The sequence below is a fragment of the Carassius auratus genome, chromosome 8 (assembly GCF_003368295.1).
Source record: "Carassius auratus strain Wakin chromosome 8, ASM336829v1, whole genome shotgun sequence".
Taxonomy (NCBI): domain Eukaryota; kingdom Metazoa; phylum Chordata; class Actinopteri; order Cypriniformes; family Cyprinidae; genus Carassius; species Carassius auratus.
Window position 1 is genome coordinate 9,987,892 of NC_039250.1, and position 21,735 is coordinate 10,009,626.

The window sequence follows — 21,735 nt, forward strand, 5'->3', positions numbered from 1 at the left end:
AATTCTCGCTTTTTCCATTTCCCCTTTTCCAGGTAAAAAAAAGGCACTATACTCGGTTCTTTCTACAAAGACAAATAGGCTGCTTAATAAAGGCTCACACAAAAAACACAAAGCAGTCGAGAACAGAGGTCACAACAAACAGCCTATAAACAGGCATCAGTTAACCTATGTCGTTACAAATAAGAAATCAAATCAGTTAATGTAAATATGTCCATAGTCTTTTAGTCCTAAATAATAATATGAACATTTGAATTCCCTGATTACTTCCTGTAATTAAATCACACTTTGATCTCAGGAAGAATAGCTTACGTTTTAGGCTATTTTGGCAAGGAAGCAGCAATTAAGTTATGTGGTGATTTCAACAATATTACAGTAATGAAGCGTTAGGCTTTTAAAATAAATTACTGGGATTAGATTCCATCCAAACGCTGTCTCGTTGCCAAGCTTCGGCCCACTGGTCTTCTGCTGTTAACGGGAAGGCGTGATTTATTTAGCTATTATTTAGATGCTTTAGAACCCCAAACAACACACATACATACATAGGCTACAACTTCGCTGCTTGTGAAGTAAGACACACGGTATAGGGGGGCTAGTGCAGGCCTGTGCAGCAGCCAAAAGCCAGATTTGTGTAATGCCGATTCACTCTGATTTTAATTGTGCGTTTCCTTCCTCACACTGAAATGTCATCTTCTCCAGTGATTCCATTACATGACATCATTCAGGGAGCATGAAACGGATGAAACGTCGGCGGCATCTCCAGCTCAACTCGGTGTGTTAGTCTGCTTGGAACAAAAGTTAAAACATATGTTCGTTTGTGGGTTTTCTTCCTCACAGCCGCTTATAGATCGTTCTGACGTTTTTGTGCAGATTGTGAGCAGCAAACTGATGGTTGACTGTGATATTTATTAAACTAATTACATTTTAAATAAAATAAAATAAATGTTTTAATTAATTTCTAGGGTATATATATATATATATATATATAATACCCATTACACCTCCAGTTACAATGGACAATTCATTGTTCAAACTTTTAAAGGAGAATTTAAAGACTAAAAAGAACAAAAACATGATGTGCACTATTGCATATCATTAGCCTTGTTACAAAATAATAATAAACAATGTGTTGTTGTTGTTGTTGTTTTTGTTATTATTATTATTATTATTATTATTATTATTATTATTATTATTATTATTATTATTATTATTATTATTATTGTCAGCTGTGGTAACATTTAAATTAGCCTATTCCTGGCTTCTTGTTTTTAATAATAGTCAAAGATAGTGGACTTTTGCTATAAATGTACATTTACTTCGATAATGTAGAAGATTATGTTAGGTAAATAACTATATTTATAATTACACAAACGTTTTATAGTAAATAATAATTTATGATTATTATTACAATTATTGTTAAATTTTATTGTTAGCTATTTTTGGTCAAATAGCAACAATATTCTGTAGGCTACCGAAATACTGAATATTTATGGAAATTAAATTGTCTTCACAACCCATCTAAAATCTGCCAGTAGTGCCTTCTGTTATTAATTTATCTTTGTCAAATTTAATTTTCCGTCTTTATGCGTCAACTCTAATAAACTGTGGGTTTTCAGGAGCGTGTTTGTAAGTTGTGCTTGGCAAAGGATTGCGGAGCCTTTCACGATATGACTTTCTTGGGTTTCAAAGGCTTTATTTATTCATTTATTTTATCCATAATTAATTTTTTCTTCCCGGGACAGTCTGCAAAATATTGATACAAGCTGAGAACTATTACATTTCTGTCCAAACGGACAATTCACAGCTGCTTTATTGAAAATAAATCAGGTTTGGACACACACAGAAAACAAGTCTCTTTGAAGAAAGCTGTTCTGGGTGTGTTTTGAGTTAGGCATAACGTTTCACGCGTGTCAGAACCTGAAGGAAATCCTAAAAAACAAAATAAATATATATTTTCAGCAGTCCCGAATATATTCCAATACGTCTCTGTGTTAGCCAGACAAATATTAAAATCGCACACTTTCAGACGCCTTTAAAAATGTCTTAAATAAGAATGACTGTTGGGTTAACTAGTATTGGCAGATTAGGAATATGTCTCTTGTTCACAGAAGAGGGAGAATGTGAGCTGTGCTGCTCTGAGCTCAAAAATAAACCTGCAGCGGCCAGAACAGATATTTCATCGCTTAGTTAGACTGTCTTGAGACTTTTTCCCAATAGGCTACTCATCCTGACACATGTGCTCAATAAGTGCCTCCCGGAGTTAGGCAAATATATGATTTAATTATTGAAGATTCTTGTCTATTCTTTGTTCTCCTGCTTTATTAAATGTGCGAATTATTCAATGACTTTCAGATGGCCAAATTTTAAGACATTTCTGTTAGTAATTTTCAGTCGCTCGAGGTTTGTCTCACGCCTGTCCAAACAGTAGACTACACTTTTTAAAAATAAAGAATAAGAAAACATTCTTTATGTACACTCATAGAAACCTTCCAATACACAAAAGGTTGTTTATAGTGCAAATGGTTTTTTTAGATAAAAATAAATAAATAAATAAAAATGGTTCACTGTTCACTGGATCATATTTATAAGTGCTGTCAAATATTAATCGCGATTAATCGTATGCCAAATAAAAGTTTTTGTTAACATAATATATGTATGCGTACCATGAATATATGTATATATATATACACACATGCATATATATTTTTTGGAAAAATATGTTATTTTTTATACAAGAAATATATTTATTTTTAATATAAATTAAATGAATATGAATATAGACACGTAAATACATCTAAATATTTTCAAAATATATACTGTATGTGTGTGTATTTACATAAACATAAATGAACATAGAACACAAAAATATATTATGCAAACAAATATTATATTTTGGATGCGATTAATAGCGATTAGTCTTTTAAAAGCACTAATAGCAAACTTAATAAAAAAAAAAGTTAAGCTCACTATTTTGAGAAAGCACAAAACCAAAGATTTTTGTATTGTGTTTTGTATACAGTGATAATGACAGTACTTAAGTTTTGTCATTGTACTTGCTCCATACTATTGTCATTGACAGCTACAGCCCTCCACGTATTGTTGCTATGAGGCTACTCCTCAGACAATTTTGGCTTCTGTTCACTGGCGTCTATTTAGCACACTAGTAACTTGTAATCGTATGTTGTGGTTGTTAAAATGTTGTTTACAAAGGTTGTTGAAACGTATATACATGCTTTCCAGAAAAAAAAATAATGCATTATAAGACCCCCTCAACCTTGTTTTGACCTCCTTTGTTTGGGTTCAAGGCTTAATTAGGGAGGTCACACCACCCAATTCCTCTATAATTTTACTCAAAGAGCCTTGCAAATCTGCAGATAAGAGCTAAGCTGGCAACCATGTTAAATTAAAGGCCGTTTAATTTTTCACTAACTACTACTAGTTACTACAGTCAATGCTATTGTCACTGTAAGCTGTAGTTGCCATTATTACCCGAGCCCCCATTCCCGGATGTCTCAGTGAGTCTACAGACTGGCAGCAGGCAGTGGTTTGGAGACGGAGGAGGTGGTGAGGAGATAAGCAGGTGTTTGTTCTTTGCAGTGATAGTGTGTCTCAGTAGTGAACACCCCCCCCCCCCCATACTCTCCCCTTCCTCAATGATCACAGCCACATTCTGCAGCCACCTCCACTTGGCTGTTCCCCCCCGGCTTTGATCAAAGCCCTCCCACATACACACAGCTGCCGTGTGTGAGCTTCTGCCTCACTCCCCCAAAACCCTTTAGATCACCCCCAGAGAGTCCTCTGGGTGGGATAGCTGTGTTTGTGCAGTAGGGTGCAATGGATTGAAAGAAAGAGAGAGAAAGATTGCCAAAAAAGCTTGTGTGTGCAAGAGTGTGTTAATGCTGGGAGCAACAACAGACTGAAAGCAAAGGAGTCCTTGTAAAAGAGAGAGGGAGAGAGAGTCCGAGAGTGTATTTACAGTTGTTTTGAGTACATGATTAAGCATGCAGACTTTCAGATGTTTAGGCAGATCTTTTTAACACACAAATAGACAAGACCACAAATGAAAGCCTACAAACTTGCTGTCAGTAAACATATGTGAAATGTACAGACATATGGCGACACCTGCGTGTGCTTATTGTTCGCCAGGAAAAACTAGAATGGACCTCTAATATTTTACTTGAATTAACATAACAAGTGTGTTTCACAGATAAACTGAATTAAACATGTTTTCTGGAAGAGACAGCAAACATGAAATGTGAATTCCAATACAGGTTAAATCTTAACCTTCAGCACTATACATTAAAATATACAATGTGTGTTTAAAGATCAATATTAAATTCATTAATTTTAGAAAATGTTGAGATTAAAAATGATAAGCATTTAAAAATATTAAATTAAATATGAAGAAATGTAATAATAAATAATATCTCTTTAAAAACATGTCAAAAGCACTTAACAAATTGAGTCAAATGTGCTCTTCTAGCTTTGCCTTAACTTCTTCCCCTCCTCAGCCTGTGCAAACTAATTAAATGCCAAATCATATCATGAAATACTTGCCATAACCCTCATAGCCTTGGTCGATAAGACATCACACAAGTGGGCTGCATGTGCTAAAATGTTCCTAATTTTCATTTAGATTATAAAACTCACTGCAGGAAATCTGCATAAGGGTGATGACTGAGTACTTTCAAATGAAGATAAAATTTGATATTCAAAATTATGCATTCGTTCATCAATGACAAAAACCCTAAAAAGTTGGATATAATTATAATATTTCATGCATTATTTATAAAGCCATGACAAAATCTTAAATTGGCCATATAGGAACACATACAAAGCGCACACCTCTCACGAGGCTGTCATGAAAACATCAACTGGCTATTTTCTTTACATCTCAAGGTTGTTGTCACAGCTCACTTATGGTGGAGATCAAAGCAGGGCATCCAGAAAACTGCCCAAGGGCAGAAAAAGCTGAAAGAAATCATCAGAGAGACGGACTTGAGAGGTATGACACACGGACAGTCATGTCTGCACCATCTCCAATATGCAATGCGCCTTATGCCAATGAGATTCCTCACACAGGCCTGATTTCCATAAACACCATGTGTTTTGCCACAACAGTGGTCGCGTGGGATATAAGCATTTCACATGAACACAAACTGCTGTGTTGGTTTTTAGGCATCGTCTTTGTGCTTCTCAGAAGCGATCAGATGTTTTTAATGCAACAAGGCTCACATGAAATCACCTTCAGCTGTTCTGCCTCTACAAGCAGAGCATTACTAAAACTGTGCATTATTCTATACTCTTTCTTTTACCATAATACATAATGTAGTATTATTACAGGGTCTCAAATCCAGTCTAAACGTCTTCAAGCTTTGTTAATTCATGCGTTTAGAAAAATTATTGCATCAATAAATCTGACACAAATTGTTTACCTAACCATATTTCTATTCTTAAGTTTTAGTCAATGTAATAAAATGTGCAAAACATGTTATTTTAATTGACTGCCAAGCATTTACATGTAAACAATAACACAAAGAAAAGTAAAAATGTGTGCCTTTTCCACAAAGAGGAAAGCATATTCATCCATAATGCATGTGACGTTAGCTGGTTGCTCATTCCTTCCAAATGTTTCATCTGGTTCTCCTGACTCTCTTCAAGTGCTGATACCAGACAGAGAGACAGAAACTCATGAAACTCTAATCCCCTGCCTGTTTATGTAAGCTCCAGCCAGTGCTGTTAAACAGCCTCTTATTTTTGGTTCAACCTGTGGAGAGGCCAAAAACCCAAACTATTCAGCTGGTCTGAGAAAGTGTGTGTATTTGTGTGGCCATGTGTTTATACGAGAAGGCTGGAAGAGGAAAAGAAGCTAACAAACACTAAGACATTTTATTCTGCTTTCTGCTCTTTTGCCATCTTCTGCAACCTTGAAATGTTCCTCATTTTAACGTCTGAGGATACTATAAAACCATAGGAATTGAATTTATTTTGCTAGTCAACACACAATAGCAGCTGCATATTCGTTTGTGGTCATTATCCGCATAACAATGTAAATAAAGTATGAGACTGAGTTTGATCGTTTATAGACACAATTGCTACGTGTTTGGCTACATTTACTCAGGACTGTTTCCACCTCAGTTTGCATTGATTTTGGGAGCAAAAAGACATCACACAACAACATGGCGGAAGTTCATATTAATTCTAATATGACTGAGGAGTAAGAGCGTTCTGCATGACAGTAGTGCAAAATATTGTTAATGAGAATGCATCCAATGAATAAGAAGTGTTGGGGGTAACGCATTACAAGTAACAGTTACGTAATCAGATTACTTTTTTCAAGTAACTAGTAAAGTAATGAATTACTTTTTAATGTACAAATATCTGTGTTACTTTTTCAAATAACACGTTTCTTTTTTTTTTTTATACCAATTTTGTGACTGACAGCTCTCCAGTCCCCATGTTGAGAGAAATCCTAAGATGTTACTGTAGTTCTAAAATAAATATGAATATTTTATTGTCTGATGGAACAAATATACTCACCTAAACGTTCCACACTTTTTCTCCGATGTAGGAAAATGTTTCATTCAAATGTATCGGTTCATCTTTCTCTTTTTCTCATATGAATGTAGCATTGTAATGTCTGATTCATTAGTGAATTGGTTAATTCGGATGGTTTTTTTATATGAATAGATTTACAAAAATGATTCACCAACTCATGTACCTGTAAATTTTTACAAATAAGGGTGTTGTTGGTTTATTTTGGATACAGTTACATGGTCAAGTTGATACTTTAACATTGGAATATTTTTTTCCCTTAAATAACTTTAAATAACAGTTTGTTTACCTGCTTTTTGTTTGTAGCTTGGAGCCCAGCTTAAAAAAAATGCTTATTTAAAGGGGTAGTTCACCCAAAAATATTGTTTTCTTATAGTTGCTAGAAGATATTTTGAATAACCAAACATTTTCTGGTAGCCACTGACTTCCACAGAAGTCAGAATTTTCATTTTTGCGAGAACTATCCTTGTAAACTTCACAATTCAAATTATGATTAGCTTTAACAAGCTACAATTTCAAAGTAGCTTCTCCATCACTGGTTATGACCAGACGCTTCCATTGTCTTCCACTTCCATTTAGCCAATGATAAAAGTGGTGCGATATCACAGATAAAACAAAGCAGAACTGTGGAGTACAGTGACTGAACTTTTACACTTCGTTTGTGAGGGCTGTTAAGGCTGGCTGAATTTAACACAGTGATGTGATTTCAAGGTATTCAAAAGCTATAATGCAGTCAGCACTCAACAAGCTTCATGGCTGATAGGAGACCAGAAGCCGGCGTTTGGATTGGATCACATGACATCTGCAGCCTCTGAGTCCTGTAAATCGAGCAGACAGCATCGAGACATTCAGTTCACTGCAAATACAGTAAAATAGTGTAAAACTGTGAGATATACTGCTAATGGGAGAAAGGGAGATGGAAGGTAAAAAAATGAAGATGGAAAGTGAGAGATTAAATGTGAGGCCTGTGATGTGGAAGAATGCGAGGCTATCCCTGAGTGTACGATTGGTAACAGCTTCTATAAATTTACTAACATTTCTCATGGGCAGAAATATCAGATGTTCTAAACAATCTTGCCACAAAAACACACACATTGAGATAGTCCATTGACATTTACTGCACATTCTACTGTGCTGATGAAACAGCTTGGAATGGAAAAGTACAGTATGCATTTCTAGAAAAAGTAGTTTATTGTAGTTAAAAATGTAAATTTTAAATTAAAATGTAGTTAATTGATATTACTCAGTACTTAAATGTATAATTACACTGTAACACATGCACCTTAAACATTAAAAAAATGTGTAACCAATTTTTTTTTTACTGGTAGGTATAATATATTAAGTGAAAGTGCACAGAAAAGTCAATATCCAGACAAAATCTGAGAAATAAGTGGACATGTCAAGTGTAAATTGTAAGTAATCATGTAATTTGTAAGTGTACACTAGCTACTGACCCACAGAGGCCAAGTTTTCCACTCACTGGTCACATGACTCTGAGAGTAGACATGTAACCTACTGCAAACACCTGCATACTACTGCATCTAATGAATGTTTACTGTAGTACACTAAAATAAATGTTAACTATATATATATATATATATATTTTTTAAGCATTTTATTATTTAAAATAATTAATTTAATAAAACAAAAATAATACATTTAAATATTTAAATTTTATTTCTATATTTCAAATACTATATTTAAATTTTGCATTATATATTTTATTTTATATATTTATTTTCTATTACTGTGCAGGTAATTTTCCAACCAACCAATGTTACACTGTTACACTGTGTATAAGGCTTATGAGACATCTCATTGACAGACATGGAATATCCTCATTGTGTGTGGTCATCTATGCAGTTATAAATTACAATTACAACAGATGAAAAGATTTTTCCCTCTTCACTATGTATGTTTTTTTTTTTTAATGCATTTTCAGCATTAACTGCTTGACTGGAAAATACATCAAACAATGAACACTAAGTAATTCAAATAAAATGTTATCTATAAAATAAATGTTACTCTAAAACCTCAAGATATTATACCCCATTCCTTCATCTCATCATCAGTCCTTCTGCTTTCCTTCCTATATGTTTCTTCTGGCATTCTCACATGCTTCAGAAAAAATCCTGCAAGAAACAAGCAACTGTATTAACAGATGGACAGAGTCAATAAAGCACACACAAATCGTGTCTCTGACACATCTGTTTCTCAGCATTAGAGTAATTTCCTCGCTGAAGAGACCTGGGACAGCAGTGATGGAATGGAGGGGGGACTCTGGGCTCGCCCCTGAGACCTCTCATCTTTCAGTGGGAGTAAGTAACTGGGCTAATCCCTCTTGGACGTTCTTGATGAACAAGCATCATTTGCATGATCACAACCGGCCCTCCATTGTTGAAGGGGTTTCTTCTTGTATTTTTTATAACACATTTGGCAAAGAGCATTGTTTACTGAATTAAGGTCCTATTTCATAGCATTTCTTACCAGATGCTTTGTGTCCATTTTATTATAAAACAAGACAATAAATAATAAGTCACAAACTCTGGACCGTAAAATACACGTATTGTTCTCTTTCAGTACACTCACTTTGACAATAAGGCCATTTATGTGACACAGACCCCACACCACCAGCTGAACTGGAACTGTGGCTGACCTCAGCAACACAGTTAGCTTACAATCCATACTGGAACCCTGCATGGCAGAGCGGCTCAAAGCAAGGAATTTCCCATGATTCAAAGGCTCCCATCAAATTACTGCAGCTCTCCTTACTCCTGTGAGTCATAACTGGCTTTTCTACTGAAAACCTTTGTGCTATTAAATATATATTTATAAACCTCATTGGGAAATGATCTCAAAGCACTGGTGGTACCATGCTGATAGAAGCTGATGCTGTCTTTGGAAAAGGGACAAAACAAACAAGTTAAATTTGTAGTCCCCATTGTTTTGACCCATGCACTAACAAAATATCACTATTTCTCATCATTTTAAAGACCACCTATTATGCAAAATACACTTTTTAGATGGTGTTTGGACACAAATGTGTGTTGGCAGTGTGTGAACACAACCACCCTACAATCATAAACATCCACCCACCCACCTTTAAACCAAGTCTATCTCAATAGGCCTGCTGTTTTGATTCTCATCCAGTGTGACGTCACATTGCATAGGGACAGGCCACAGGGTTTGATTGACAGACTCCTTTGTGAATGTTATGTCATTTACCCGAAAATCAACATTTTCCAGCTGTTAAAATAAATGATCTGTTGGGCATTTTAGGCTGAAACTTCACAGACACATTCTAGGGACATTGGGGACACCCTTTATAATATTTATAAAATATTGAACAGGATAGTGCTGTTTTGGATGTTCCTGTCCAAAATAGTAAGTACATATGTATGTCAGATGCATATACTGTATATAAGCCATTTAGGAATGAAAGTACAAACAAGTGTATTTCTCATACAAAAAGAACACATTTGGAATATTTGTGAAGTTGTATCTGCTAAGCTTAAAATTAAGTCAAATGAAATAAATTAAAACCTAATAACAATATAATAAATATCTGATCTAATATTCAATAATAAAACAAAATGAAATAAATAAAAATGAGAAAAGACTTCAAATGCATTAAATATAAAAAAATACATATATATATATATTATTGCTTAGCAGATACACACACATGGTGTGTTCTTATTGCATGTACAAATCAAACTTAAGTATTCCCCAATTTGTTCGTGCATTCTTTTATTCATAACTGCATCTGCTGTGCATATGTGATGTTTTCTCTTTATAATCTATTGATTTTGCTCCTGTTATAGTAAACAACCACATGTGTAATACACAGTCTCCACAAAAGCTGGTGAATGACAACAGAACTATTACTGGAGTAAGAGGGATTTAATCATTTTCTGGTCCTTCACTGTGCAGTCTGCAGGAGTGGCCTTTAGACAAACAGTCACCACATGCTTAACTTTCAAATAAGCCATTATAGATCAAAGGCCACGAATGTGATTGGACCATGGACACTCTCTGTCTCTGTCTGTGTTTTAAAAGGGCCATTCCAGTACAATAATCCCAGCTTTCACCTGTCTTTTTTTCACAAAGTTATTACAACAAAATATATCATGCAAGATACAAGCTGACAGAGCGACAAAAAAATCTTTGTGAAGCGAAATAGCAAAACATCAAACAGATTTAATCAGAAGAGGTCGATAAGCATCCAGCCTCGGTTAATTCTCAACAAATTATCTAATCCAGATGTTGCACTTTGAGTGTAAACACAGTACCCTGCAGAATCATAAAACAAATAAGCATGAAAAGGGTTTAGAGTTTCAAACAGAGCCTAACCCGGCTCGAGACCTTTCCACTGCAAACCCCACCGCCCTCCCTCCTGGCTTGGCCTTTTTCAAACAGGAAAATGTAAATATGGTAATATTTAGCACGTGTTCTAAAACAGATCGGTTTTCTCAAGCAGGGAAAGAGAGAGAAAAAAAGGAAAAACAGGCCCACACACGATCCCAGGCCTCCCCACATTTACTGTGTGTTCCTGTTTGGTTCTGCAGGGATGTGCTTTGCGGCTTGATTCTGTTTGCAAACCGACCCACCCAGATCTTCCACACTCCGAAACCTCATCTGGGCCAGTGAAAGTGTATCATGCCGCAACAAACTTAACAATAGAAAAACACCAAACCAACAGGTCTACTGATCTACTCATGCAAAAGGATAATGTTTCCAAAGACTAGGGAGGGGAGAGAGAGAGTGAGAGAAAGGAGGAGAGACGGAGGAGTGAAAAGGGAAACACTCAAGACATATGGATGTGTTTAAGGACCACCAAGGAAGGGAAACTTGTGCATTTTCGCATAAACCCAGATAAACTCCAAATATGTAATTACACGGGGTTTAGGGCTTGTCTGTTGACAATTCATTCAGGAATCTTATGGCTTTTAGTGTACAGAGACTATGCTCCGTGATGGTGCCTGATCTACATTCTATGCTTGATCGCTTACAGCCAAGGAGCGAGAGCACGAGCAAGAGAGAGAGAGAGAGTACACTCCTCTTTGGCAGAGCAAGAAGAAAGGAGTGAGAGGAATGGCTGAAAGTACATAAAAAGAAAGGAGGAAAAACGAGGACCCTCGTAAAATACCTGCAGCACGTTTTAAAACTTTCATCACGTCTAGTATTTATAGTGCTTCGATTCCATGTCAGTGTTTGTAGCCAATTTGTTGTGTTCCAATAAATAGACTGGCCTATTTATCAGCAGACCACATGGCAGCCATTTAAGGCGGCTAACGAGAGGCAGATGTGCCGTGTGTATATTTTCGCATGCAGGTTTGACGCGCTGACAACCTCGGACAGATAGCTGAGATGTACGGCACTGGCCCTGACTTCCGTATCAGCTGCACACAGCCACCGTGATTTCCACCTCGTCCCCTCCACAGTGACTGATAGTCGTATTTATACGTTCATTCCAGACCATTTGGTCGGCGGACACTGGAAAGATTTTCTTTGGCAGGCGTGAACGAGCGTACGCAGCCTAAACAACTTCAAAGCATCTTCACTCCTGGAGAGGGAGGATCATGTAATCTCATACACATCTGTGCTATCAAACTGTGATGTAACATGAATCATAATTTGGAGGGACTTGGCCTGGCTCTCCCTCACACGTCTTGAGAAAAGTGCATTCATGCACCACAATCTGTGTGTATGTGAGAGTGTGTGTGTGTGTTGCCAATTACCCCGGCTATAAATACAAGAGCCCCATCCGTCACCGAGTCTTTGGGTGGCTGTTGCACCAACCTAATTGGTTACAGATGGTCCCCTAGATTTCTCCGCTCACAACAGCACCGTCACACAGCCTGTGTGTGAGAGAAAAGCCGCAGGGCAAAGCGAACAAGGGAGGGAAAAAAAGATGAGTGGCAGTTCAGAAGTAAATATGGGGAGAGGACAGGAATAAACAAGAAGGATTTCGAAGTTCCTCTTCCTTTCTTCTCCAAATCGTCGTGCTCCATATCCTTTCTAACTGTGAGCCAGATCCACAAGGGTGGGACAAACAGAGGATTAAACATGTTTTAGTTCGACTATAAATTTTCTGTTTCCTATTTTGCGAAAGTTGTTTTATGTGATTATGTTTATAAATGGTAAATTCCTTCCTTGAAGAGAAGGGCTTGTTGAATGTTACGCATCAGCCAATACAAATTGTCTCTAGGGCAAGCTTAGCATCATAGGGATCTTTTATGAGGACCAGAAAGTAACAGGGTTAGGAGACGTTCGACATACTGCTGGAGCTGCGGTATATGCAGGTGGGACTTCACCTGAAATGGACGAAGGAATCAAAAATGTTACCTGTTCCACAGGGTCAAGCAAAAAATGTAAATTAAACAGTTGGTTCCCTTTTAAATTCATACGCATGAATTGTAATTGAATTGGAACGTAATGCAATAAATTTGATAGTTTAATAGTTCAAAAAAATCAGCACAGTAATGCATTCTGGGAAGTCTACAAAAGATTAATAAATATGATGAAATAATATAAAAAATCTGTAGGAAGTATCCATCTATAGGCCTATAAAATCCTACAGAAAGGATTAAAAACTTTTTCCAAAACTTTATACAAAATGTGTAACTTTTTAGTTTAAATTGCAGTTACATTATTATTTTTTATTTATTTCAATTAATTTTTTATCTATACATTTGGGAATTTACAGTTTTGGATGTTGTCCAATAAAAATTCCATACAAATTCAGAAACTGAAATTTGAAAGATATTCTCAGTTCTGAATTGTGCTTTCTGAGATATTATAATTAAGAACAAAGAACCTAATCTAAAATACAGTAATAATTTGTAATACTTTTTGAACCACGATAATCAAAACATCCCAGCTATCATGATAGCAAACAATACTTTGTTTTCTTTGACTTTGAGCGTTAAGCACCATATAAAGATAGTGTTGCAATGCATCTCAGCATCTTACCGTGCTTAACAGTCTGGCCTCCAATTCCCTGGATTACCATCTTCTTTACAGGCTAGATGTCAAACTATGCGTGTGGTCTGGCTGTGCACCCTGGGGAGAGCTGATCAATTGACATCTATTAACACTAAATTGGTATTGATCACGAAGCTGGGGGACACAGCTCCTCTGACAGCTGGCCAGAGCAAACACTAAAAGTAGCCAAAATGACTTTCAGCTGATGTGCAATCCAGACATCATGTGAGAAGCTGAACTAACTGAGGACCCATCCTATAAACCCAAATGTCATATTGATGTCATATCGATGTATTAAAGCAATGTATTTTTTTAATAGCTTCTGATATAATTCTTAATTTCCTTAATTTTAAACAAACAAGTAAATGTGTATTTTTTTTTACATAAATTTGAGAGAGAGAAAAATCCAGGGGCCTGTCCACAGAACATGTCTACAGAGAAAGAGGCAACGGTTCGACGGCACATTCGCGTCTGGCGAGCGACTAAATGACAAAGGAATGGACTTTTGGGCGAACTCCATGCACCAATTAAAGCTATTTGACATCAGGGAGCCTCGTACCTCGGAGCCCTAAACGGCAATAAATCCATTAAATCCCGCTCATTAGAGCACTAGGCTCATTAAGTCCGAGCGAGAGAGGGAGGAGCAGCTCGTGAGTAACTCTCTGCGTGCGCACCAACACAGTCATTAACGCAAGCTGAGATAATTACGGCCGCCTGTTGTCAGCTAATCAAACTATGAACATCAACACTGACGCTCTTGGGTTGCGCTAATGTGGCTACTAAAACAGAGCAATATACGCCTATTTATGTACGCCAATCATTAAGACTTTTTTTTAAGAGAAAAACGCGTAGCCTATTAAGGATTCAAACAAAGATCAATTCATCAACAAGGATTGTTAAAGAGATATTTTACAAAAAAAATAGTAAACAAGATATTTTGAAACTGTGGACTCCATTGGATTTATGTACAATACTGTTCAAAAGTCTGGGATCAGAAAAATTTTAATGTTTTTTTTTTTTTTTTAAGATGTGTCTCTTGCTTATTGCTGCAAAAACAGTAGACTGCCTAATATTGTAAAATACTGTTACATTTATAAATGACCGTTTTCTATTTAAATGTATTGTACATTTTGATTTATTCATGTAATGGCAAGTCTTCAGTGTGACATCATCCTTCAGGAAACCATTTTATGCTTATTTATTATTAATGTTGGAAACAGCTGTGCTGCTTAATGTTTTTTTTTTTTTTTTTTTTTTTTTTGCCACGTGATATTTTTACATGACTCTTCAATTAATAAAAAGTTAAAAAGAACAGCATTTTTTTTATTTCAGAATCCTTTTGTAATAAGTCACTTTTTTATGTAATATATCCTTGCTGAATAAAAGTGTTTCTCTCAAAAAAGAAAAAAACAAATCCTGACCCCAACTTTTGAATGGTTGTTTGTATGGTTACAAAAGATTCCATAAAAGATGAAAATGCCATTGTGAAGCTGTGAAGTAAATGGATGCAATTTTAATCCCATAATACTTCCAATAGAACCCTGCTAGAGACTTACATTTAGGAGTCAGTCAGACTGTAACTCTAATTCCCAATTATAGAGTCCTATAAAATTTATAGCAATATTCATAAAGCATTGTGACATTTTGAATAGTGCCAGCTGAATCTTATTAAGCACGCTTCACACTATATTCTTTATGAGGGGTTAATGCTTTTTCTCAGCCATTCACAATAAACAGTCTTGATGCTGCTGCAGCTTTAGGAATGAGGAAACATTCTGCAGAACAAAAAAAAGTGATGAGCGATGAGCGATGCAGAATAGATAGAGGGATTGGTATGGGAAGGAGAGAAAGGAAAGAAAGATGGAGGGATGGAAGGAAGAGAGGAGACTGCATGTTAAGGAGAGCCAAGCATTTGAAGTGTGAGCTCTTGTCTGGATGAGCATGTGTTAAACCTTTGCAAACCCATATCGGCCAAGATCAAATATTTATATATGCTATTGTCTAATGGAGAGCTCGGCGGCGAGTGCCTTAATTTGTTTTCCTCCACCACAAATTAATTCCGTCCCCATCATCAGTGTCCTGCGAGGTGACTGCGATTATCTCAGCTCTATCTTTGGACGGCTGATCAAGCATGCTCTTCAGACATTTTAATGGTCAAACTCCACTTTACAATTACTTCTCATCTGATACACACATTTCCATAGATTAAAGGTGAGGCAGAAACACTTGAGGGAGATGCACGGACGCCCCTAACTAGCTCTCATTTCTCCCTCCTCTACATTTCTCCACTCGGTTTCCCTTTTTTCTCTCATCTATCACTTCCCCCCTCTCTTCTTAACATTGCTCTAATGAAGAGGCAGATTAAAGGAACATCTACATAAGAGCTTATCAACCCAAGAGCTTCACAATTGAAGCCGTGAGTACATATATTTTCCCTATACTATGTAGTGTACAGTTACAAAGCCAATCAGCAGAGAGTGACAGATAGAAAGGCAGCGAGCGGTGCACACGACATCAGGATCGTCACTTAGTGTAAACAGCATGTAAAGCAGAAATGTGCTGGCACACAGTGAGGTAAATGTTTGGCCCCTCCGCACCAATACAGAGTAAGTGTTAGAGCCTGATTGTACTGCTATTACAGGCAAATGACAGCACTTCCATTCTATCACTGAGCCCATAATAATCAAAGTCATTGATGACTCTAAAAGAGAGAGATGGGCCAGAGTCAGGGGCTCTCAGACACTTCTGCTGTCACCTCTATCATGTTGTCATGAGTGGATCAGAGGTTGACCATGATGAACCTGAACGCGCAGAAGTCACTGGAACTCACTGATCAAATGCAACAGAAAGACAAATTGGTCTTTCATCTTGATTCAAGGAAATCAAGTCAACAACTGCCTCGCCTCAAACCAACAAAACCCCCCAATTTCAGGGCAGGGGACACAAACATCAAAGTACAAGACATTATCTGAGCAAGCTGTAGAAGCAGACAGAGTGGGAGGGTCAGTGATTTTGATTAATGGAAACTGAAACCAATTGAACTCAAAAGGTCTGCGTCCAAAAGTTTGGTCTAAGTTCAAAGAAGATGTAGCGTTAGGTCTTGTACGATTCAGAATACAACTGAAAATGCATTTTAATGACAATTTAACTCATTTGAATTCACTTAAAATTTGTAATGAAACAGAAGTACAGTGAATTGAAATTCAAAAGAATTTCATATACCCATATAACTAATTTAGAACTAGAAAAACTAACTTTATGTTAAAGCCTTGACTGAAAGTTTTGATACGATAGATAGATATGTTATTTACAAGTCACAACCCAATTCAGTTCCCTGGTGTGTTTAAAAATGAGCCATTCCTTTTGTTCTGAATTTTGCCCAACGCTGTTGTGAGAGTTTGCCACACTGATTTGTTTTCAAACTGAAATCTAATGTTGAACTCTAAATGGAAGATCGCTATTTAAGTCTTATTCAGTGCAGTTCTAAGCATAAACCTCACTGTGAGAAAGAGGTTCGAGTAAAAGCAGTGGGTTGTGTAGATGGAAACAGGTCAGATATCTGCAGCTCTTAACAGTTGTTATTTCTCACTGCAAGACAGGGAAAAGAAACATTCTGTAACTAAGCTCTTTAAAACATTAACTTAACGTATGATATAACTGAACGTAATCTAATTTTCTGTAACTCAATTTTCATGTATCTGCACACAATCTTCAAGAAAGTGAAACTCAATTTGTTCCGAAAATTCTGAGGGCGAGATATCTTGGAATAATGTTTACAAAGTCACCCCAAACTTAAAGGCTAAAAACCTGACAAAGACAGCGTGTGTTGTCCTTAAGCGTTACCGCAGGAGGGTGTGCCTCAGTTTCCAGGAGAGTTTATTTGAGCTGACTGACTGACATGAAGCTAAATTACACAGCTCCCATTGTGACTCAAGCATCTTCATCAGTGTGAAGCAGGTTAAGGATGTTAGTGGTCTGAGACTTGAGTACAGGAAACTGTGCTGTGATGCAGGATGGTTTAGTCACCCTCAACGGTCTGGGAAAACTCCTGAGTCATTTCCAGACGGTTTAGTCTGACTGTGCAAGGCATGGCGGAACACTGATCTTTGATAATTTCTCAATTTTACAAACCAATGTGAAAAGTTCAACAGAAATAGTTTAGATTTTTTCGCAAGTCTGATTTAGACGCCTACATACAGTATTAACCGATACATGCAAATTTCAGTTCATCCCTGCAGTTAGTGCTATTCATTTCTGTAATCTGTCAGTTGTTGTTCCGTCGGTTTTCCTACATGTTTTCGTAAGGAAAAGAAAGATTTGGTGTTGATGGGGTTTGATTAAGTTCCAGACTGAGAACGGATGACCTTTTAAATTCGTCTTGACAGAGGAGCAGCAGTAAATGCTTTCCGACACGGGCAGCAGTGAAATTTTTCTTCATTTTCCCTAACAACCCCTTTCAACTCTCCATTACCATCCACCTATCATACGTTGTTTAGCCCACTCAACCAACTTCCTTAATTCTGTGTCCTTTTGAGCCCTTAATGCCTCAGCCAAGTGGCATCAGACGTTATTTAGGAAATAGAATGTGAACGTTCGAAATGTTTATGAAATTTCAGAGGCCCGTTCCTATGGACTGTGTAATTGTTCCACTATCAGGGTAGGCGGCTTAAGTGCAACAGTTTGCAAGCCATGTAAAGATTAAACACAAACTCAGTCTTTTATCAAAGACAGATATGGAGAAAAACAATGAATTAGCAGGACAGAGATTAGCAGATAGAAAGTGTAAGAAACAAAGTTTAAGATCTAAAGATACTGTTATGGAAGTGAGCGAGTGTGTGTGTTGCTCTTCTGGCAGGCTGGAGTGGAAGCTGAAGTCAGTAATGGGAACAGTGTGTTTTTTCCCTCCAAGTTCTTTGCCCCAGCTGCCTATCAAAAACTAATATCCTCAAATTTGACGCTTATGTTGTCCTTTGAAATTAGAAAGAATCTGTGTCTAATGCTATAAGCCAAACCTGGCTCCCCTGAACTTCGCTCCACTTCCAGCGCAGTCTGACTGGCTCTCTGTCTCTCTCTTTCTCTCTCTCTTTGTGCCACTGAGACCCCAGGATTTAAAGACCTACAGCGTTCTCCTTCCAGTCCCGCGCCCCTGTTCCCCCAGGCCCCTTGGCCTCTCTCTCCTTCTTCCCTCTCACTCACTTTCTCCCTGTACGGTCGGTTCTTTTTTAAATACAGTAACACAATCTGCGGGAAACTGATATAATCTTTTCTAAACTATAAAAGTCAGTCACCCAGAGAAACATCTGCATGGTCAAATTTAAAACAAACTGTCAGGGAATCGGGTAACCCATAAAGAGAATGGCGGAGAGAGAGAGCGAGGTGCCATGAGGGGCTCCCTGATCTTTTAACTTCACCTCTCCACAGACGCTCCACTCTCAGTTTCTTTCTGTTTGTTCCTCCTTCAGCCTATCACTCCATTCCAGTAAATTCTATTGCATTTCTCTTTTTCATCTCAGCAGAGCCCACCCAGGGAACTCTATTCTTGGAGATGGATTTTATTAACCGTTAAAGACCCGCTAAGCAATAGGTTTTGACTTTTACCTCGTGGTAGCCATCAGACGTTCCTGTTTTGTGTCACAGGTACACGTTCACATAGACTTCTGGGAATGAAAGACGCATTAAGTCTAGCTGGTTCTGTTGGAAATGTGGCCAACAGGTTAGCATGCTTGACTGACACATTCTGTACTCCTCTTTCCAGCATTTTCTGTTGAATAGCTCTAAAAAAATTAAATACATAAAATACTTTTAATTTTGATCACCTTTGATTATCATATATATATATATATATATATATATATATGCTAATATATCATATGATATATTAGTATATACTAGTGCTGTCAAACAATTAATAACGATTGATGGCATCCAAAATAAATATTGTGTTTCAGTAAAAAATGAATCCATAAAATAACAGAAAATGTACTGGCAGCTCATTACACAAAGCATTATCCATACATTTTATGGACATTTCTGTTAACTTCTGTAAAATTCTAAATACTGGTAAAACAAGTGTACAGAAAAAGTTATTCAAATTATACAGTATATTGTGCCCTGTTTTTACAGATTACTTTTAGAGTGTAATATTTGGGTGTTTACTGTGTATATTTATATTGTATATATAAATAGACACAATTTTTTTATATTTTATTTTTATATAAAATATTAATATATATAATATAAGCTATTTATAAATATAAATTTGTGTGTAAATGCATTTATATACATAATAAATAAACAGTACACACTCAAACATCTATTGAACACAAACATTTATTTTGGATGAGATTAATCGTGATTAATCATTTGACAGCACTAATATGTGTGTGCAGTATAAGTATATACCACACACACACACACACACACACACACACACACACACACACACACACACACAAACACACACTTCTATTCAAAAGTTTGGGTTTGATAATTTAGCCTTTCACTTCTCCAAGGCTGCATTTCTTTGATCAAAAATTGAAAACAGTAAAATTGTAAAATTGTATTACAATTTAAATAAACTGTTTTTACACTAAAACACATTTCACTAAGAAATTAGTAGTAAACTTCACAATTACAAAGAAACAGCAATTAACACATTGAATTAAAGGGGTCATATGATGCTATTTCAAGTTTTCCTTTCTCTTTGGAGTGTTACAAGCTCTTGGTGCGTAAAGAAGATCTGAAAAGTTGCAAAGACTAAAGTTTCAAACCCAACGAGATATTCTATAGAAGACTCATCCACACCCCCCTAAAACGCCTCATTTAAACATGACCTCACATGTCTATGTCAGGATGTGGGAAGATTTGTAAAACGCCGCCCAAATGTTCACACAAAGAAAGAAGGCGTAACATTTATTCTTTCTATTGCTGCTGGCTCCATGCCGTGGAGACGCTGTGTGTTTCGTTGTGAAAGTGGGGCTACTTTGTTTGGCTTCCAAAAGAGGAATCAACTAGAAATCAGTGGTTAAGTTGTATTTCAACACTGTTCCAGAACATTTCAACCAAAATGTTCAGATGTGTGCAGCACATTATATGGAGGACTGTTTCCTGATCCTGGGAGTCTGTGAGTATGATTGCATATGTAAAGGATTTGCCACTGATAATTCAAATGCGAGTTTTAAGCAGTGTAGAATAGCGTTTGTTGTTTGTCGTTTTTCCGATCAAAAATGCAGACATGGTTTTATGTTTATGACATGCGATGCAACACTGCGCAACACAAAATAATGTTCTTTTTAGCAACATTATATCATTCCTAAATGTTACATTTTGAAACAGAACAACTGAAATAGCATTTTCTTAAAAAACATACCCCAATAATTGTTTTATTTACAGTGTATTTTAATATACTTTAAAATAAAATAGATCCCTGTGAGCCATACTCCACTCTTCAATGTCAAATGATCCTTCAGAAATCAATCTAATTTAGCGCTCAGGTAACATTATAATATTTAAAACAGTTTTTTTTAATTATTATTATTTTTTTTTTTTTTTACAAGATTCCTTTATAAATAAAAAGCAAAAAAAAAAAAATTGTGTAAGTCTTACTGACTCCAATTTTTTTAATGGTTGTGTATACAAACGCAAATGTTAAAATAAATGTTAAAACAAAAGTAATTCTGAGTGATTGAAAAAGCATGACTAAAAGCTATGTGTAAATCTGTGTGTGTGTCCTCTTGGCTGTTGAGTCTCACTTTGGATGAGTTTAATTGCCACACTGACCCACCACTATTGGAGAATGAACCCAGCCAAATGCACAGACAAACAGCCCTTACTCACACACTAAATACTTCAGCCCGTCAAGTGTACTGCTTCTGTCTGAGGACATACAGTGATCTCGGTATTTAATCACATCAATGCACACCCTGCTCAGAGATAGAAAACATATTAAGAACCACATACCAATGAGCGCACACACACACACACACACACACACACACACACTTGTCCACTCACTTACTCTCTCTGTCACATCGGGTGACTAATCTCACCACAAATAGCTTGAATAACACCCACAGCATGGTGTTAAATTGGTAGTAAAGAGTGTGTGTGCATGTGTGTCCTTTGTGCGAGTCAATAACAGTGGATCTGGCTAATGCCAGTCCTAAATGGTGTCTCTAATTACTTGGCCTGGAGATG

At 36.6% G+C, this 21,735-nt stretch overlaps 1 long non-coding RNA gene across 1 annotated transcript; it reads right to left on the reverse strand.

The window, feature by feature from the left end:
* Positions 1–7,025: 7,025 nt before the first annotated feature.
* LOC113106731 (uncharacterized) lies at positions 7,026–13,696 on the reverse strand. The gene is made up of 3 exons (XR_003292559.1): positions 13,528–13,696; positions 8,601–8,684; positions 7,026–7,370 (listed from the first exon to the last, which is right to left on the reverse strand). It is a non-coding gene; the product is annotated as an uncharacterized LOC113106731 (long non-coding RNA).
* Between the last annotated feature and the right edge of the window lie 8,039 nt (positions 13,697–21,735).